This window comes from Triturus cristatus, chromosome 2_1 (genome assembly GCF_964204655.1).
Source record: "Triturus cristatus chromosome 2_1, aTriCri1.1, whole genome shotgun sequence".
Classification (NCBI taxonomy): domain Eukaryota; kingdom Metazoa; phylum Chordata; class Amphibia; order Caudata; family Salamandridae; genus Triturus; species Triturus cristatus.
The window spans coordinates 709,629,759-709,643,498 of record NC_140581.1 but is presented as its reverse complement, the minus strand read 5'-3'; positions in this window follow the sequence as shown (position 1 = coordinate 709,643,498).

Genomic DNA, 13,740 nt, shown 5'->3' with positions numbered 1-13,740 from the left:
AGGGAGTGCAGGGCACAATGTCTATATCCGAGGATTGTCCATGAAATTTTTTGATATGGCTTGAATGAATCCAGCCCTTGCGGCCCTCGATCTTCACGGCTGTTCTTGTGGTCAGCAGAACCAACTTGGGTGTCTTCCACCTGGGCTCCAGCTGAGTCTTTCGGTCGAAATTCCTCACAAAGACGAGATCCCCCGGAACTACGTCATGGGGTTTCACCTCAGTGTTGTCAGCAAAGGCTGCAGCTACCTGTGAACGACAAGATTGTAGTGCAGACATCAAGGAAGCCAAGTAATCTGTCAGCATATTACAGTCAATATCAGTTATTTTGCGTGGTATAGGCGTCCCCCACATATTTGGTGGTCTACCGAAGATCACCTCATACGGGGATAGCCCTGTTCGTGAATGTGCTACCATTCTCATGTAAAAGAGTGCAACGGGTAACGCTACTACCCAGTCGATACCTTTTTCTCTGCATATTTTGGACATTCTGATTTTCAGTATCTGGTTATGTCTTTCTACGAGACCTGCTGCTTCGGGGTGTCGGACACAGTGGAATTTCCACTGATAACCTAACAGAAGTGAAACGTGTTTCATTAATTCGGATGAGAACGGCTGGCCGTTATCTGAGTGAACAACACGTGGTAAACCGTATCGTGGGAAGAATTCTCGAACCAACTGTTTGGCAGTAGTCGGGGCAGTGTAAACTGAAACCGGGTACGCCTCTGTCCAACGGGACAGAGCGCAGACAACTACGAGAACATATTTGAATCCTCGACATCGTTCCATCTGGATATAATCCATCTGTAGGACTTCAAAAGGGTGATCAGGAGGATGAAATCCACCCTGTTCTACGGGAACACTTTTTCCTGGGTTGAACTGGCAACAGATCATACAGGTACGGACCTTTTGTTTGGCTGCTGCTCGTAAATGTTTATTAAACCAAATGTGTTGAATGCTGTCTAGCATAGCTTTTTCTCCTAGATGTGCCGGACTATGTATAGTGTTAATTATAACTTGGACCATTGAATCAGGAAGGAACCATACAGACTTTTCCTTCATCATCCATCCTTGGTCCGTTTGGATCCCTCCTAATTCAGTCCATTTCTTTATTTCGTCTGGTGTAGCATGTGTCTGTATGTCAATTACGTCAAGAGTAGGATCTTTAACTGTCATACAATGTGTCGGCATCGGGACTATTGTCTTTGTCATGTCGGGAGTTTGAGTTTGAGCAGTCTGTTTAGCCGTTCTGTCGGCTAAATCATTGCCTCGGGAAATGATATCAGTAACTTTCGTATGAGGTTTACATTTCATAATTGATATTGCAGTAGGTAGATGTATTGCATCTAATAAGGCATGAATGAGGGGTCCGTGCTGAATGTGGGCACCGTGGGAAGTTAAATAACCTCTCTCTCGCCACAGCACGCCGAAGTCATGTACAACTCCGAATGCATAACGTGAATCAGTGTATATGTTGACTTTTTTATTCGTGGCTTGAATACAGGCTTGTGTCAGAGCGATGAGCTCTGCGGCTTGAGCTGACAAAGTATTTATACGATTAGTTTCAATGACTTCAGTATCTGTTGTGACTGCATAAGCGGCCACTAATTCTCCTGTACTTGTTCTCATACATGAACCATCTACATAAAATGTCAAGTCTGGATCTGACAATGGAACATCGGTCAAGTCTTGTCTGGGTTTTGTCGTTACAGTAATAACTTCAATACAGTCATGGGCTAGTGGGTCTGTTCCGGTTACTGGCAAAAGTGTGGCAGGATTCAATGTGTTACAGCGTCTTATTTCTATATGTGGCTGAAACAATGTAAGTTCATACCCTGTAAGTCGTGCTATGGTCAAGTGTTGTGTTTGTGTTCTATTTATAAGAACCTCTACTGCGTGTGGTACTTGAACTGTCAATGGATGTCCTAACACTATGGCATCGCTTTGTCTGATTGCTAAAGCTGTCGCTGCCACTGATTTCAGACATGTAGGCAAAGCCTGAGCTACGGGATCTAATGTACTAGAAAAATAAGCACATGGTTTGTGTGCTCCTGCTTGATCCTGTGTGAGTACTGACAAAGCAGTACCTTCGCGTTCTGTAACAAAGAGTGTAAACTGTTTTCTGTAACATGGTGTTGCTAAAACAGGTGCTTGACATAAAGTTTTCTTTAGGCTTTCAAAAGCTTGTGTATGTTCTTGAGTCCAAGGGAGAACAGTCGATGTGGCTGCCTCCTGAGTTGTCAACTGAATGAGTGGTTTTGCTAGAAATGCATATTGCGGGATCCACTGTCTACAGTATGAAGTGAGGCCTATGAAAGCCCGCACCTCCTGTTGTGTCTTGGGTATTGGCATGTTAGCTATTAACTGAATGCGGTCTGGTGTAAGCTGCCTTCCCTCCTTGGACAGCGAGTGTCCAAGATAAATAACTCGCTGGACACAGAATTGCAGCTTAGAAGGGGACACCTTGTGCCCCTTTTCGGCTAGAAATTGTAATACCGTCAGTGATGCTTTCTCACATTCAGGTTCGTTTCTAGCGGTGATCAGCAGATCATCGACGTATTGAAGCAGAGCAGTGTTAACTGGCATGTGGATACTGTCAAGTTCTCGTTTCAGTGCTTGGCTATAGATGCTGGGGCTTTCTGTAAATCCTTGAGGTGCGCGTGAGAATTTAAAGCTACGTCCATTTAAACTAAATCCGAACAAATATTGGCTTTCCGGATCTATTGGGACGCTGAAAAAGGCATTCTTGAGATCGATTACAGTGAAGAATGTCGCTTCGGAATCAATAGCTGTCAGTAATGACGAGATATCTGGGACCACAGGGAATTGTGGCACAATGCATTTGTTTAACTCGCGCAGATCAATAACCAATCGATATACTGGCGGGGCCTTCGGATCTGTTCGTTTAAGAATCGGTATTATCGGTGAATTACATATATTGGAGTCTGTTTCCACAACTACTCCTTGGGCAATGAGCTCGTCAATGATTTGTAGTAAAGCCACTACAGCATCTGGTGGTAACTTGTATTGTCGCATTCGTGGTAGCACCACTCCTGCCTTTAATGTGACTCGATATGGTGTAATATTCATGCATCCAACATCAGTAGGGCCTTGTGCCCATAGACGTGTAGGTAAAATCTGTAATCGGGGATCCATGTCTCTAGACACATAGTGACCTTTAAAATCACGTAAAAACAATCTTACTCCTTCCGGAGAACAACATATTATAGCTCCTAGAGCTTTTAACGTTTTTATTCCTAATAGATTTTCTGGACATGATTTAGTAAGCAATAAATCTGTAGTTCGGGTCAAAGGTCCTATCGTAAGTGGCAGAGGTTGTGACACTTCATTAACAATAGGTTTTCCTGAAAAACCAAGGGAAATATTCTGTGAGCCTGAGAGGGGTGCCCCTGGAACTTCACTACGTTTTATGGTCGTTCGACTTGCCCCTGTATCGAGTAGAAATTTTCTATCTTGGCCTAATAATTCACTATGTACATATGGTCCTTCTTGGTCTACTGGGATTTCAATAAGGGGTAAGTCAACTTCCCTCTCTAGGCTTGTTCATGCGTAACGCTGATACTCGGGATATTCATACTGTGCGGTCTGATACATTTGTCGTGTTGTTGTTTGTGTGGCAGCAACAGGCAATGGGGGTGCAGCTGGCACAAACTGTATTGGCTGTTGTGCGGCTGGCATGGCCTGGGCATGCTGCATAGCTCCTTGTTCATTCTGATCTTGTCTGAGTGGCCGTGATCTTTCTTGTGTTTTACCTATGGCGATATTATGTTTTAAAACTGGACAATCGTGTACGTAATGGCCTGGCTTTTTACAATAATTGCATGTCCCTTTTACAGGTCCTGCTGAATCGGAATGTGTCATACCCCTTTTATGCCCTTCAGCTGGAACTGTCTGGGAAACTAACATTTTCATTTTCGTGTCTTTCATGCGTCTGTGTTCATGTTCTTGTTCCTCTCTAATTCTATTGTGATGGTACTGTAACATTTGTAACATTTGTGACGGAGTGTTACCTTGCCAGGTACTCTCAAATTTTAATACTCTATTCTTTACTGGGGGCAGAGCATTTTCTACTAATTTTGTTACAAACAGATGTGGGTATGATTCGCTACTTGCTTTTATGCCACTATTTATACCAAAACATTTTTCAAATCGGGCATAGTAATCACTAGTGTCTTCATCTTGCTTCTGCTTACAGGCTGAAATTGTACCCCAATCTTCCTTTTTCGTAGTTAATAAACGCGGCAGTACCTGTACTAGTAATCCTGGTAATGCCTTAGTTTTGTCCCCAAGCCCTGCTCCTGCAGTTCGGGCCTTTTCTTCAGCTTCTAACACTGACCATTCTATCTTTTGGTCTCCTACCTCCCACTCTTTTTCCTTGAGTTTTTCATAAATGCCAGCAGGCATCAATACCTTTAATATTGTCATAATGTCGGGGTAGGTATACTCTCCCATGAGTAACATGTCTTTAATTTCTCGGTGAAAACCCGCTGGGTCTTTGTCATGACTGGGTACCACTTTCTTCATTTGTAACAATTCTATTTTCGATATGGGCGTATATACAAATACGCGTTTAAACTGATTGTCCTCACCCTTTATTGGGTGCACTTCTCGTAAGGGATTCTGTCTATCTATGTGATACGTAGTTCTTTCCTTGACGGACAATGGAACATGTTCTGAACATACAAAAAGAATATACTGCTTTCTTGATTCTAGAATTTCTTTAATTAATTCAGTACCTGGACCTCTCCATTTATTCATAAGTAATTCAGTCAGTATGTCAGGCAAGGGACCAGGGTCCGAATGCTGACTCCGATATAGTATAATGAGTTGTTGAATCATATAAATCCCAGCTAACCTTTGTTCATCTGGGGTAAGATTCAAAAATGTGCGTACTACTGTATCATCACTATATTTTCCGGGACTGTCCACCCAATGGACAGCTGCCCTGGCTAAATCTTGTTCATCCATAGAATCGAGGAAATGATAACCCCTTCGTTCTCGGAGTAGTTTGTCGGCGGTTTGGAACGAATGCTCGTTAGACCTTATATTAATTATAGGTATTTGAAAATTCCTGTTATTATCCGGACATATCGGATGTATTGAGTCAGTATGATATCTAGTCTGATTCCTATTACAAGATCTTCCTCTACCTACATAGGCTATGGTGTCCGACTGTCCTGTGGGCAGTCCTGACCCTTCTTCCTCGTTTTGTTCGAACTCGTCTACCTCTAATCGCTCTTCGTGTAGGCGTTCTATTTCTTTACGGATCTTTCGGCACATGGCTATTATACAATTTTGTTTATCATGTCTCCCTTCTGATATATTCTGGCTCCATCTTGTAAGAATTTTCATTGCTTCCGGGTCTACCCCCGGTCGGTCTTGATTTCTGATCACACAGTTTATGAGGAAACGTAACAGTTCCCCCTGTATCTCTACTTTCTGGTATTCCATAGCTCTGTAAATACATTCTGGATCTCGCCCTGTTTGGACAAAATGATATATATTATCTAGATGCGCAGTCATTCCTGGTAACTTCGCTAAATACACTGCGGCTCGTCTGATACGCAATGATGCTAGGGTCATTTCGTCCTCCTTTCCAGGCACCGGGTCATATCTACAATCTATAAGAAGTTCCTTAAGCGCACGGGCACTAAGGAGTTTGGGTGTACGTGAATGCGCTGACTCTTGAAAAGTAAGTTTATTTATTCTGGGTGGCGTAGAAAAGATATTGGTAGCTCCTCCCGCGGCCCCATCTGGGGCGTCGGGTGTAAAAGGATTCGTCGAACGTGACACAGCAACTACAGGTGTGGACACAGCCATAGAAGTAGCTGTAGGAGCGGATACAGAAACAGATGTGCTTGCCGGAACTTGTGACTCGATTTGTTGCTGTAGGGATACGGGCACTGGATCTTGGCGTTGAACCTCCCTGGTATGCGGTCTATGTGGGGCGGAATTAGCATACTCGGGAGCTGCGTCATCTAAATATGAGGAAAGAAAAACATCTTCTGCGGTTCTAGGATGCCCCTTAGGATGTACCTTTATTGGGAACAATGGGGTTGGCAAGTCTTTTGGTGTTTCTGGAGTAGCCTTAGGTAATCCTTCGGCCAGAAGGGGATACATACCATTCATAAGGGCATTTCTTTGTCTGTCTACTTGTTCTGATTTCACTCGGATACCTTCCTCAATTAATAGATTCTCTCGAACTTTATTGGAATTCTCTTTACTCTTCTCTTCCTGTCTACGTGCTTTTTCTGTTCGTCTATGTGATTCTTTACGCCATAATTCAACGGCGTCTTTCTGTGACTGTCTGACTTTCCTTTTCCATAACTCTTCCTCGACTTTCATGATGCACTCTGCATCCCAGGTCCCCGCTGTGGGCCACCTCTGACTTTCTGGTAATCCCTTGGTATAGTCTACCCATAAATCAAGAAATAATATAGCGTCTAAGCCATGTTTGTGATACATAAAGTGCCCTGGAGTGTCCCTAGGAGGAATAGGGACGGCTTCTTCGAGAACCCCTTTTCTGGTAGTGATCTGTCTTAATTTCGAAAAGAGCGGCATATTGAGAACTGACCTTATACCTGATTTTGACCTGATACTTGAATTTGAACAGACTTAATACAGTAAACACGATAATGAACAGTCATTCATACCACGATATACAGAACATACTTAAACACTTTAAACATTAAACATTAAACCTTTAACTGAAACAACAATCATGATCGTCTGCATAACTAATCACCAAGCTTAATTCTCGACAATAACTAGACAATAACTAGACACTTCGGAATACTTCGGAATACTTGATATACTGCTAAACAGTACAGATACACTGCTAAAACAGTGCAGACCGGATTTGTGTACCCAAACCCGTCTTGACCGGCACAACCTATGTGCACGTCAGAAATGCCTCCCCAGCAATGGTACTCACCGGGTAGCTTCGGAAACGGAAGGCCTCAGTAACTTGAACTTGAACCGGACTGGACTCGACTCGACTCGACTCGTCGGACACTGGGCTTGACTTCGGACTGGTGGGTCTCTGTATACCTCGGATCTTGCTCTCTCAGCTAGGCTCTGGTCGGGATACTTCGCACTTCTCACCGCCTCGTCTGGGTGTTGATCGCAGTCTCAGTCGCCCCCGCTTGACCGGAGGGAGATACAGGAAATCCTGCTGGTACGCGTTATTGTCCGTCCAGCTGTGGCAGGAGACCGGGCCTGCAACGCACCGCCGGCGCGTGAGATGAGAAAGTGTCCCTGTTCGGGCGCCATCATGTGGTAAATATTTCTCCTTTACCGGGACTGAATTTGATACAGGAACATAGTAAAATAGCTCAATAAAATGAGAGGCAGAATCCGTGGTATTAGAGGTTCGGAATGGGCTTTATTCCATTAATTCGATTATAATCGGTTGCTCCCAATGTTCCGTCACCACGAAGGTTCAGGAAGTGAAGCACACACATTATTGACAAGAAGTAACTTTTATAGTACATACATTATAATGAAGTGAATACAGTAGGCGTAACAATTGATAAGGACATTGACGTTTGGTCTGCGTAACCGAAAATGGGTGTAATAATGAGTAAAAAGGAACATGATTGGTTATGATGTAATACATAGGTGGATCTATAAGATAATACTTGGCCTAAATGCGCGCGCAGCAGTATGACGTGTAATTGACGTGTAACTAGGGGGTGACGGGGACTTGACATTTAGCTCTATATGTGGAGACGAGAAGTCTGGGGGGTCAAGTCAACCTAATCCCAAATCATATCTAACATCCTATGTTTAAAGAACTATGTTATCCACAAAAGAAGGACTCTCGGACAGAATCTATTCTATACTGACTGTGCGTGCGTGTACAAGCGTCTAAGTGTCTAAACTAAATGCGAGGGGGTAGGAATATTCCATGGTAACAAGGCTATGAATTACTTGCATGAGGACAGAGAAGCCGGCCTTTTGCTCGGTAACTGGAAGAATGTTTACTTAAGCTACTAGGCAGGAATGCATCGGCTGAGGGGGAAGCAGATAATTCGAAGGTGAAATACAGTTCTTGGCAGAGAATAGGCTGATGTCAGGCTTCGTGAGCCGCGCAGAGAATGAGACAAAGTTCATGGTCACAGATGCAGGCTCAGACTGGAGCTTTCAGAGGCAGAAGGCAAGAAGAGTTTGATGACAGAATCAGGGCCTACTTGCCTGGACTGTAAAAATGGCATAAGTGAGCCATACAAAGCCGGTGGCCTTTCATATTTAGGAATGGAATATCCGGCCTGTTCATGGCGGATCTGACAGAGGACATGTTGACGGTGGACGCACATGTATTTGCGTCTTCATAACTGGAACTGGAGGGAACATACATGTACTTGTGACATGCATATAGAACCGTTGGGGTCCAAGATAGGGGACATAACTGACCAGAAAAATCCATATTTCCACATTCCCTCCTTGTCCCCTACTTGCCCGTTAAGGGATATCAATCTTCATTAATCCATTGATCTGTTCATATAGCATCATTTGTTCTTCTTTCTTCTTCCGTGACGAATGAAATCTTGGTGGTGGAATACACGATGTGGCACACAGACCACAGATCGCTGGTCCACATTGTAGACATAGACAGCAACTGAATAGTAGGAGAAGGCCAATACCTAGGAAGGATAGAACTCTCCATCCCCAGGCTGATATCACATTCCAAAACCAACTGGACCAAGTCCAAGTGCCTGGGTTCTGGTGCATCTGGCTTACAATCTTGTGAAGGCGAGTTATAGCTTTATATACAGATGGCGAATTTTCTGGTATGAATACGCAGCAGCTTGATCCGATGACCCTACAAGCTCCGCCTCTATCAGCCAGGATGACGTCAAGGACAAGACGATTTTGAAGCACAACAATCCGCATAGCAGACTGCTCTTCTGTTAAATTGCCTAAGGCGGAAATAGTTTCATTCACTACTGCTTCAAGGGTTCTAGTTAATCTACGTATCAGCTTACTATTGGTAACTGTACCTATATAGGGAAAGATGCCTTTATTGAAATCTACATACTTGTCCCATGCCGTCTCAGTATAATCGATAATTGGGAGCTCTCTCCGCTCTCTATTATGTACTAAATGAATATTTCTATAATAATCAGGAGGAGCTAGGAAAACAGGTGGCAAAAGGAATGCTATGTAGCAGGTACCATCCCAATCTAGAGGTAGACGCATATATGCAGTCTGACCACATATAAAGTAGGAGTGGCGATAAGCTCTGAATGAAGATTTGCCTTGATCACTGAATTCTACTGTAGTAGTGCATTGACTATGGCCCATATGTATGGAACCAACCTTTCTTACACACAATTCACCTTTTGCTGGGAATACTGACATGGTGGGTAAGACTAGCTCAACTTCGGATACGACATTTAGAATCATGAGATTAGGTGTAAAATTACCTAATCCATACACTTCATTTTCTAGATCAGTTCCTGTTCTTTTGGGGCGACCCTCCTTGTCAGGGTAGCAGACTTTGAGTAAAACTAGGTTCAGGTTTCCCCATATCCAATGATCTTGGTAAACTGCTGTGTCTGAGTCTATGGAATTGATTAAACTGAACCATGCTCCACAGGAGCCATTGTGTGTAAATGGGTGTGGAAAGAATGGCAGGACTCCTTCATAATTCTGATAGGGAGGGAGTCGGCCACACACCCAACAATTAGTAGCATTACTAGTCTGATGGGAATGATGTAACATACTAATGAAAGTGTTATTGCGCAGCGCAAGTCTATAGGACAATTCATGCGGGGGTAAGTCACTAAAAGAATGTTCTGCAATAACATTGTGAACATTTCTGGCAATAGGGTAATATATGTGCAACAACATACTGGTAATAATTATTAAAAGACTTAAGGAAAACAAAATTAATAATGTCCCTATACAATGGCTACGCAGTGATTTACAATACGCCTGTCGTTTCATCATTTTTCGCGACTGTTCATGATTCAGGTCTAGAGGATCTCATGTCAGAGACAGATTCAACCGCTTCACCTAGGAGAGGACTTAAACAATCAAACCGTCTGACGTCCTAGGCCTTAACTTAACTTTGTAAAGTTCGCTTTCAGTTTTTTCCACCAAAGGAAGTTTTGAATCAGTCTGTGAGGGAGTGCAGGGCACAATGTCTATATCCGAGGATTGTCCATGAAATTTTTTGATATGGCTTGAATGAATCCAGCCCTTGCGGCCCTCGATCTTCACGGCTGTTCTTGTGGTCAGCAGAACCAACTTGGGTGTCTTCCACCTGGGCTCCAGCTGAGTCTTTCGGTCGAAATTCCTCACAAAGACGAGATCCCCCGGAACTACGTCATGGGGTTTCACCTCAGTGTTGTCAGGAAAGGCTGCAGCTACCTGTGAACGACAAGATTGTAGTGCAGACATCAAGGAAGCCAAGTAATCTGTCAGCATATTACAGTCAATATCAGTTATTTTGCGTGGTATAGGCGTCCCCCACATATTTGGTGGTCTACCGAAGATCACCTCATACGGGGATAGCCCTGTTCGTGAATGTGCTACCATTCTCATGTAAAAGAGTGCAACGGGTAACGCTACTACCCAGTCGATACCTTTTTCTCTGCATATTTTGGACATTCTGATTTTCAGTATCTGGTTATGTCTTTCTACGAGACCTGCTGCTTCGGGGTGTCGGACACAGTGGAATTTCCACTGATAACCTAACAGAAGTGAAACGTGTTTCATTAATTCGGATGAGAACGGCTGGCCGTTATCTGAGTGAACAACACGTGGTAAACCGTATCGTGGGAAGAATTCTCGAACCAACTGTTTGGCAGTAGTCGGGGCAGTGTAATCTGAAACCGGGTACGCCTCTGTCCAACGGGACAGAGCGCAGACAACTACGAGAACATATTTGAATCCTCGACATCGTTCCATCTGGATATAATCCATCTGTAGGACTTCAAAAGGGTGATCAGGAGGATGAAATCCACCCTGTTCTACGGGAACACTTTTTCCTGGGTTGAACTGGCAACAGATCATACAGGTACGGACCTTTTGTTTGGCTGCTGCTCGTAAATGTTTATTAAACCAAATGTGTTGAATGCTGTCTAGCATAGCTTTTTCTCCTAGATGTGCCGGACTATGTATAGTGTTAATTATAACTTGGACCATTGAATCAGGAAGGAACCATACAGACTTTTCCTTCATCATCCATCCTTGGTCCGTTTGGATCCCTCCTAATTCAGTCCATTTCTTTATTTCGTCTGGTGTAGCATGTGTCTGTATGTCAATTACGTCAAGAGTAGGATCTTTAACTGTCATACAATGTGTCGGCATCGGGACTATTGTCTTTGTCATGTCGGGAGTTTGAGTTTGAGCAGTCTGTTTAGCCGTTCTGTCGGCTAAATCATTGCCTCGGGAAATGATATCAGTAACTTTCGTATGAGCTTTACATTTCATAATTGATATTGCAGTAGGTAGATGTATTGCATCTAATAAGGCATGAATGAGGGGTCCGTGCTGAATGTGGGCACCGTGGGAAGTTAAATAACCTCTCTCTCGCCACAGCACGCCGAAGTCATGTACAACTCCGAATGCATAACGTGAATCAGTGTATATGTTGACTTTTTTATTCGTGGCTTGAATACAGGCTTGTGTCAGAGCGATGAGCTCCGCGGCTTGAGCTGACAAAGTATTTATACGATTAGTTTCAATGACTTCAGTATCTGTTGTGACTGCATAAGCGGCCACTAATTCTCCTGTACTTGTTCTCATACATGAACCATCTACATAAAATGTCAAGTCTGGATCTGACAATGGAACATCGGTCAAGTCTTGTCTGGGTTTTGTCGTTACAGTAATAACTTCAATACAGTCATGGGCTAGTGGGTCTGTTCCGGTTACTGGCAAAAGTGTGGCAGGATTCAATGTGTTACAGCGTCTTATTTCTATATGTGGCTGAAACAATGTAAGTTCATACCCTGTAAGTCGTGCTATGGTCAAGTGTTGTGTTTGTGTTCTATTTATAAGAACCTCTACTGCGTGTGGTACTTGAACTGTCAATGGATGTCCTAACACTATGGCATCGCTTTGTCTGATTGCTAAAGCTGTCGCTGCCACTGATTTCAGACATGTAGGCAAAGCCTGAGCTACGGGATCTAATGTACTAGAAAAATAAGCACATGGTTTGTGTGCTCCTGCTTGATCCTGTGTGAGTACTGACAAAGCAGTACCTTCGCGTTCTGTAACAAAGAGTGTAAACTGTTTTCTGTAACATGGTGTTGCTAAAACAGGTGCTTGACATAAAGTTTTCTTTAGGCTTTCAAAAGCTTGTGTATGTTCTTGAGTCCAAGGGAGAACAGTCGATGTGGCTGCCTCCTGAGTTGTCAACTGAATGAGTGGTTTTGCTAGAAATGCATATTGCGGGATCCACTGTCTACAGTATGAAGTGAGGCCTATGAAAGCCCGCACCTCCTGTTGTGTCTTGGGTATTGGCATGTTAGCTATTAACTGAATGCGGTCTGGTGTAAGCTGCCTTCCCTCCTTGGACAGCGAGTGTCCAAGATAAATAACTCGCTGGACACAGAATTGCAGCTTAGAAGGGGACACCTTGTGCCCCTTTTCGGCTAGAAATTGTAATACCGTCAGTGATGCTTTCTCACATTCAGGTTCGTTTCTAGCGGTGATCAGCAGATCATCGACGTATTGAAGCAGAGCAGTGTTAACTGGCATGTGGATACTGTCAAGTTCTCGTTTCAGTGCTTGGCTATAGATGCTGGGGCTTTCTGTAAATCCTTGAGGTGCGCGTGAGAATTTAAAGCTACGTCCATTTAAACTAAATCCGAACAAATATTGGCTTTCCGGATCTATTGGGACGCTGAAAAAGGCATTCTTGAGATCGATTACAGTGAAGAATGTCGCTTCGGAATCAATAGCTGTCAGTAATGACGAGATATCTGGGACCACAGGGAATTGTGGCACAATGCATTTGTTTAACTCGCGCAGATCAATAACCAATCGATATACTGGCGGGGCCTTCGGATCTGTTCGTTTAAGAATCGGTATTATCGGTGAATTACATATATTGGAGTCTGTTTCCACAACTACTCCTTGGGCAATGAGCTCGTCAATGATTTGTAGTAAAGCCACTACAGCATCTGGTGGTAACTTGTATTGTCGCATTCGTGGTAGCACCACTCCTGCCTTTAATGTGACTCGATATGGTGTAATATTCAAGCATCCAACATCAGTAGGGCCTTGTGCCCATAGACGTGTAGGTAAAATCTGTAATCGGGGATCCATGTCTCTAGACACATAGTGACCTTTAAAATCACGTAAAAACAATCTTACTCCTTCCGGAGAACAACATATTATAGCTCCTAGAGCTTTTAACGTTTTTATTCCTAATAGATTTTCTGGACATGATTTAGTAAGCAATAAATCTGTAGTTCGGGTCAAAGGTCCTATCGTAAGTGGCAGAGGTTGTGACACTTCATTAACAATAGGTTTTCCTGAAAAACCAAGGGAAATATTCTGTGAGCCTGAGAGGGGTGCCCCTGGAACTTCACTACGTTTTATGGTCGTTCGACTTGCCCCTGTATCGAGTAGAAATTTTCTATCTTGGCCTAATAATTCACTATGTACATAAGGTCCTTCTTGGTCTACTGGGATTTCAATAAGGGGTAAGTCAACTTCCCTCTCTAGGCTTGTTCATGCGTAACGCTGATACTCGGGATATT